The sequence below is a fragment of the Ceratotherium simum genome, chromosome 28 (assembly GCF_057802395.1).
Source record: "Ceratotherium simum simum isolate JZ-2026a chromosome 28, ASM5780239v1, whole genome shotgun sequence".
NCBI lineage: Eukaryota > Metazoa > Chordata > Mammalia > Perissodactyla > Rhinocerotidae > Ceratotherium > Ceratotherium simum.
In genome coordinates, this window is record NC_141927.1 from 90,009 (window position 1) to 98,420 (window position 8,412).

Sequence of the window (8,412 nt, forward strand, 5' to 3'; positions counted from 1 at the left end):
GCAAAGGTTGTGCCTCAAGACTTGCATTAATGAATAAAAAGTCTTTAACTCACATTTTATTTTTTACTATCGACTTGTAAAATATACAGTGGCTGCCCAATGGACCAATGTCAATATAATAGAAAACTTGCCAGGTAATGTTAGAAAGAGTTATTATTTATTGAATTATCTATATCACATTTGTAAAAAAAAGAATTTAAGGCAGTTAATGATCATAATTTACATGGGAGATCTCCAAGGTTGCCTAATTTCCTTTCTCCCCGGAACTCCCCACACTCAATATTCCCAGCTTCTCAAGATCTCATTCTGCCGGCTGGTGTTCCAGATCTGTTCCGTGAAGATTTACCATGCAGCAGCTACAGGAGGAGGCTGCAGAAATGACCAGAGGGTCTGATTTCACTGGAGAGACAAAGCAGCAAGTACCCCAGGGAGTGCCATGCAAGTGATGATTCTCGTACAGATGACTAACAGGGTCTTCAATCACAAAAGCTCAGACAGCACTCCACAGTTTGCTCGGCATTGCTTTGGTTCTGAAACCAGTTTCCCTCGACCCCAGGATTGGGTTGTTTGGGACATTTTGTTGTGCCATTGATTTCTCTCTCTGCCCTTTTAGTTTTTATGCTGTGAAAGCATCAATACTTCATGCCAGCAGTGCACACGAAGGAGAAAAATACTGTTGTATGCACTTTTTTTTATTAATAAAATTTTGTTATATATACTTTATTTTTGTGTGTGTGTGTGTGAGGAAGATCAGCCTTGAGCTAATATCCATGCCAATCCTCCTCTTTTTGCTGAGGAAGACTGGCCCTGAGCTAACATCTGTGCCCATCTTCCTCCACTTTATATGGGGCGCTGCCACAGCATGGCCTGACAAGCCGTGCGTCGGCGCGTTCCCGGGATCCGAACCTGGGCCGCCAGCAGCAGAGCGTGCACACTTAACTGCTATGCCACGGGGCCGGCCCCACGTTGTATTCACTTTCAAATAACATCCAGCGAAGAGATTTTTAAATCTAAGAAAGTTGTTCTTCTGAGGGAAAAGTCCCCCCCCACCCCAATTCCTGAGGCACAGCCACACGTGGCAGAGAGAACCGGCAGTGAGAACTCGACAGGCCGCTTCATCTCGGATCCCAAGGGAAACGTCAGCATCTCACCAGTGTTACCCTGTCCACGAGTCCTGCCAAAAGCCTGGCCTCTCAGTTCTTTGACCAACAACCTTTGACCTTGCCCTCCACTACACCGGCACACCTCTGACCCCACCTCTTGCTTCCCCACCCTTTCTAGCACCCCATTTCCTTTAACTCTTTGATCCTAACAGGATCATAAGTGATCCTGTAAGTGATCGTATTCACTTTCACCCTTCCCCTCACCTCTCACATCCTCTCTTCCCTCCTTATAAAGCTTAGATTTCATGGCCAAGAAATTTACCCATTTGTTTGCATTTGTCTGCAACTCCCTTGTCCATCTCTCCTTCCATCACGTTTGGTAGGCCAACCCCGACCTTGTTTAAGCTCTGGCCATGCCGCCTGCCTGCTCCTGAATAGCTGAATGTGGCCTGGAAAACCCTTCATCCCTTGCTGATGGGACTTGTTTTAAATACCCACCTGCTTCCAAAGCCCTTTGTGGTGATCCTGCGGCATTTCTGCCGCTCTTTTCTCTCTCACACGCACCTCGGTGACAATATTACACCTTCTCCTCTCCTCTTTTTAGTTCATTGACTGAATAGAGGCCATCAGAAGAGAACTCCCGCAGGCTCTCACAGCCTCCTTGAGCAACCTCTGGGCTTCTCTCCTTGTGCACAGCTCCCCTCCTGTTACCTGGATGAGCTGCTGGGCTCTGGTCCAGAGCCCATTCATGCATCTCATTCTTTCTGACCACTCTCAGAGCTCCAAACGTGGAGCCCTTTCTCGGCAGGAAGCACCATTCACACTGTACTGTACTTTTCTCTCCTTGTTAGGTCATTCCACTCAACGTACACATATGTCACATCACCCAGTAAAAAACAAACACAGCAGAAGCCCTCCATTGATCCCATGTCCCCTGCCTGCCTGTTCCATTTGCATTTTCAGCTGGATCCCATGGAAGAGTTGTTTGTACTTGGTGTCTCTGCTTCCTCTTTCCTCCTTCTCTTCTGAATCCACTTGAATCAGGACTACCACTTCCACAGAAAAGTCTTCTCAGGGCCACCAGTGATCTCCACAACCGATGGGCACAGAGTCTCATGGTCAGTCCTCAGTCCTTCCTTCCTATTGGACCTATCGCCTGCACTTGACACAGGCAGTCTCTTCATCATTTGTTGAAATGTCTTCTTTGCTTGGTCTTAAGAACATCACCTTTTTTGGGTTCTCTGCTTCAGCAACTGTCTGTTCTCAGCCTTCTTTGCTGCTTCCTCCTCATCTCCCTGACCCCAAATTGTTGAGCTTCCCTTATTCTCATCTCCACTCACTTCCTAGGTGATCCCGTCCAGTTCCGTGGATTTAGGAACCATCTCTATGCCAGTGTCTCCAAAGTTACTCCCACATAGTCCCTGAACTCTGGATCTGCGTGTCAACTGCCTACTCGGTACCTCAACCTGGAGGTCTGGTGGACAGCAAATTAACGTGAATCCAAACTCCTCATTTTTAATCCCAAATTTGCTTTTCCCACTGCTTTCCCTGTCTCAGTAAGTGGAAACTCCAGCTTTCGATAGTGCCGACCAAAAACCTTGGAGTTCTCCTGGGCTTCTTTCTTCCTCTTCAAACTCCTCTTCAGTCTATAAGCAAAATTTATCAGCTCTGTCAATATATATCCAGAATCTGAGCACTGCTCGCCACGTCCTCCACCCCCACCACGGATTAAGCACCATCTGCTCTCACCTAGATTTTCAGAATATCCTCCTAACTGTTTCCTCGATCCCACCCTTTGCCCTCCGTGATCTCGTATCGACATGGCAACCAGACAACCACTATGTCTCTCCTTTACTCAGCAGTCTCCAGTGGCTCCCATCTCACTCAGAATAAAAGCCTCCAGGAAGCGAACGGGCCCAGGATTTGCACCCCTGCTATCTTTCTGATTTGACTTGTGACCACCCGCACTCACTCTGCTTCAGCCCCACCCGTCCTCTTGCCAGTTTTCAAGCAGGTGAAGCATACTCAGTACATTTTCACATGCTGTCTCCTGGGATGCTCTTCCCACAAAGATCCTCAGGGCTCACACCTGCTTCCTCCAGGTCTGCTGACCACCAAATAGGAGCCTTTTCCCACTCCAGCCCACGCGAACGCTCTTTATTGCTTTCCTTTTCTCTCCAGCTCTTATAATCATATGACACATTATATATTTATTTGTAATAGTCTGTCTCCTTGTCCTCAGCCTGGGCCCCATGGAGCTCTTCTCGAGACAAAGCAGACCCTGAGACGAAGGCTTGTGTGAAGACAGTTTGATACGTGATCCCAGAAAGCAAAAGTGAGGGATGCGAGGAGAAAGATAGGAGGGAAAAACCAGCACACAGATGAAGGGTCTGGTTGGCCTCTGCCGTGACTGGCTGGTGCTCAGTCTCACTGGGACCTTTGAGGAGCCAACAAAAGGTGCCTCAAAGCTGCGTACTCAGGGAGAAAGGAGAAGGATGGGTGCCCATGCCCGTTAGTCAGGAAGATGCCCACCCAGTTAATGGCCCCATACTTCTGGGTTGCCCGTGAGTGAGTTGGAGAGGATGTCGCAGTGTGGGCTTGGGCAGTGACACCCCCAATAAGCTGACTGAAACCTGCTTGGGCGGGTTGCTGTGTCAGTGTTGCGTGAGTCAGGCTGTTCCAAAGAAACAGAACCAGTAGGCTATATAGAGATATGGAGAAAGATCTACTATGAGGGATTAGCTCACGTGATTATGGAGGCTGAGAATCTGCCATCTGCAAGCTGGAGACCCAGGAAAGTGGGTGGTGTAGTTCAGTCCAAGCCCAGAGGCCTGAGAACTGGGAGCCAATGTCTGAGGGCAGGAGAAGATGGATGTCCCAACTCATGCGGTGAGCAAAGTCTCCCTTCTTCTGCCTTTTTGCTCTATTCAGGCCTTCAACAGATCGGATGAGGCCAGATCCTGTTCTAGTCATTGAAACATATTAACGCATTTAACCCTCACCACACCCCAAGGCTGGTACTGTCCTGGTCTCCAATCTGCAGGAGAGAACACAGGCATGTTAAGTGACTTGCTCAAAATCATTCAGCTCATCAGTGTTGGAAACAAAATTTGAACTCTCTCAGTCTGGTTCTAAAATCTGTACTTTCACCATAGGACACTGTTGATGCCAAATAAATATTAGTCAAATGAATGAACGTCATGGGCGCTCTCGCCTCTAACATTCTTTGCTTTGGGTTCTAAATTGGGCCTGACCCAAAATGGATGAATATTCTTTGAACAATATAAAGTCTTTCTGTCCTTGAGCAGAACTCACCACCATAGAATGTGTTCCTGGGCTCACTAATTCCACAGGTGTTCTGAGCACACGCAACTTTCCAAGCGTTACACAGACGTTAGAAACTTGTGATGGTAACTTCATGCAGCTGAGAGTCTCCTCAGAGAAACAGACTGTTTGTGGAATCCCTAATGCCACTGGGGACAAGGACCCACGGGAGCCCAGAGCAGGGAGTGGTGGTCTCTGCTGGACCAGGGTGCCAGAAAGTTCCCAGAGGAAGTGGCAGCTGAAGAATCTCTGTATCCCCAGTGACTCATGGGGGTGGACGGTCTGACGGGAAAGAGAAAATTCCAAGCAAAGCAGCCAGTAACCAGTTTGTGAGAGGACAGCAAGTAGGCGGTCACTTCTGAACCTGCAGCATGAAGGGGCAGTCACGAGAACGGAGAAGAGAGAGGTTCCCGGGCAGATCGTGGAGAAGTTTGTGTGCTGAAGAGAGTGGTGCTCGTTGTGTAGGTGAGCCACAAAGTATCTTTATCAGGAGGGTGACATGGTGACGCATTTAAAAAATATCTCTTGGGTGGCTGGGGAGTGTCTGTGTGAAGGCAGGGACAGGTCGGAAAGGGATGACAGTAACCTTCAGGGCCAGTACCCTGAGGTCCTTGGAGGAAGGAAAGCCTATCATCGGAGGAAGGACATTTGGAAAATAAGTGTAGGACTTTAGAGGATGGTCTGGCATAGCTTTTGGTTTAAGGTTTCAGAGTGCTTCCATCTGGAAGTTGATGAATATGGCCGTCAGAGAGAGTGCCACGCCCAGACCTGGAGTCGCCCAACGGCACATCACCACCAACAGCAGGAGCCCATAACCTCTGTCTCCAAGGCTGCTGGAGAGCTTGGCTGGGAGTGCCTGGCAGATGATCACTGAGCAGGATGTCTCCTCGTCCCAGCTCAGGTGCGATGCCTGGACACAAAGTGCTGCTCATGGGCGGGGCTGTCTTCCCAGGATCAGGCGGGAGGACAGCCCTCATCATCCTCTGTCTCCCACATCCACCACTCATAGTCAGGGCAGTCTGATGAACTAGAATGAGAACAATGATCCCAGCACGCCCAGAAGATGATAAAATAGCCATGTGATTTCCCCGAATCGATAGGGTTCCCCTAAGTGGTCCTTGCTGAACTGTATTCCATGAGATGGAGGTACCAGGTAATTTTGCCACTAATAGGAATTTATTATTGGGTAGTCTTACCCGTCTGCTCCATTAACAAGGAAAAACAATCTGTTCTCTGCGTGTACCTTATCTAGTGTTGGTTAAGGCTGCAACAACAAATGAAAATAAAGCAACTGGTAGCCCTGGTGATGGTGCGCTCTGGCACGACTGGGCTGGAGACTGTAAAGGAAGAGAAGGAGGTCAAATAAATTTTTAGAAATGTTTGCTACAAAACATTTAGTGTAAAACAAACATTTTTCCACAAACGTGTTAACGTGAAACAAGAGTGTGCTGATGCCACGTCGAGTAATTTGTAGGCAAGCGGAAAGCAGAACAGAAGGCAACTGGCTGGGTTTCCATAACCCTCAGGACCCTCTGCCCAGGTACAGACGACTGGAGGTGTGTTGTCTGCAGACAACTCACAAACAATAATGAAGTGGACTAAAAGTGTAAGTGAGCATAAGTGGGGCCATCTTGTTACGCTGAATACCCCAGCTCCTCCTCCGTGTGACTACTCGCTGCTCTGCACATACTCTAAAGTAACTCACGTGCTGTCCTGATTTATGGCCTCCACTTACGTATGTACTCCCCTATTGCTTGATAAATTAAAACTTTGTTCTATGAGTTTCTCTCCAGGAACAGGATGACCACAAGCGGGAAACACACCTTCAAGATATTCATCATCACTGACAGAAGAAAAGAACAATAAAAGATCCTGGAGTCCATCATGCCCAAAGGCTGACATTTTTAAACCCCCTCCTTACTGCCCATTTTCCCTATGTAACTACCTCAAGATTCTGTACTTCTTGAAGGTGGGTTTTTTGAGACATTAGTCACCCATCTTCTGGTTATGCCGGCTAATCGAATTAAAACTTCCTTTCTTGATCCCTAACTCATTATGATTAATTGGCTCAGATCGTGGTGAGCAGAGCAGGCCCATTGCTCAGTATCAAAAGTAGGTCTGATTTTTATTTTCACCATGCACCGGCAATTCCAGCAATGTCCTTAATAAATACTACTTCTCCCAGAATACCTTTATGGGTCTGAATTCTGAATAATTGCTACAGTCACTGGTAAATTTTAATAACACATGTGTAAGCTTCCAATTAGCACATTTTTATTACTTCTCCTCTAATAAACACTGTTCAACATGGAAGTTAATTCAGAGAATTCCCAGTAACACAGTGACCCCTGACACAGTCTCACTCATTGCGAGTAACAGCTCAGAATCTTTCAAAGCCCAGCTTTGAGAGCAGCTTGTGTGTGCAGCCCTGATCGTGCTGCACATCCTGTATTTACATGGAGATTCGAAATAAACAACAGCACAGAGGTTTTGAAGACGAAGAAACAAGTTGAATTAAGTCAGTTCTGTCATTCTACAAAACAACTTGGAGTTTTCATTTGTCTAAATTTTAAAATAGTGAAGCACAGGTATGAAGTGTGAAATGTAATGGTTTTGTCTTAGAAGAGCAAATTTTAGTTCCTACACGAAATGTTTTACTGAATTTGGTTAATTTCAAAATTGACATTTTTTGATGAATTGTTAACTATTTTAAAATTAGAGAATGATCCAAAAAATTAATGATTATTACTGATTATTCTCTAATGGTTACCAAAAACAGTTTTGGAGTGTGGAGAAGAGGGACGTTGCTGTGGTCTGAATGTCCACCCCTCCAAATTCATGTGTTGATCCTGACCCCCAACATGATGGTGTTGGGAGGGGGGCCTTGGGGAGGTGGTTAGGTCTTGAGGGTGGGGCCCCCATGATAGGATCAATGCCCTGATAAAATGACAGGAGAGAGCTCCCTCATCCCTCTTCCATGGGAGGACACAGCAAGAAGATGCCGTCTGTGAACCAGGAAGCTCTCACCAAACGCTGAATCTGCTGGCGCCTGGGCTTGGACTTCCAGCCTTTGCGAGAAATAAATTTCTGTTGTTCACAGAATTTTACCACAGCCACCCCATCTGTGGTATTCTGTTAGAGCAGCCCAAACTAAGACAGATGTTAAGAACTGATCCATTCCAGGTACCAAGCACACTGGGAAGGCCAGTGCTCCAGCCCTCCCTCATTGTCCTTTCTGAGCCTCCTTTCTTTGTCTAAAGGGATGGGACTCATGACACCTCACTCACAGGACCGCTGCAAGTATAAACAGTGCATTTGGCGTTCCCTGAGCGTGCACGACGTGCGAGACCCTCCCCACACAGGGCTGGGTGGCTCGGTTTGCTCTTCCCAATGCTCTCTCCACCCTCATGCCCCCACCTGTGCCGGGATGTTGAGTGTAGGAACCATGTCAGCCACACTCTCTGGCTCAGGCCAGTCCAGGTGCTGAGGGGCACTGGCAAGGGGCAGAAGGAGGGGAGGATGGAGTAGGTCTGGTGTTCCCCTCCTCCCCTCTTCCCTGCCAGCGTCCCCACAACCTGCCCTGTCCTTGCCCCACAGGATCGGCCTCCTGCCTCTTGTTCTCCACCCAGCCCTCCTCCTGCCCTCAGGGATGGTGATGCACATCCCAACCTTGTCCCACCAACACCACCTCTTTTACCAGTCCCAGGACAGCACTGCCCCTTAGGGTTTCCAAACACCCAGTCCACACCTCTGAAACTGCCTCTGTATTGTTCACCTCCAATTACCCGATTGGAGGAAGCTCCATTTACTGCTGGGTCCTTGTCCCGGACAAACACATTTGAGTACTGTGTCCTCACAGCAGCTGTACGGAGATCATCTCAATAAACCCATGTACAGACGAGGAAATCAGAGCCCTGATGGGTTTATCAAAGCTGCACAGCTTCTAAGCCGCTGAGTCAAAATATGAACCCAAGTCTGTCAGACT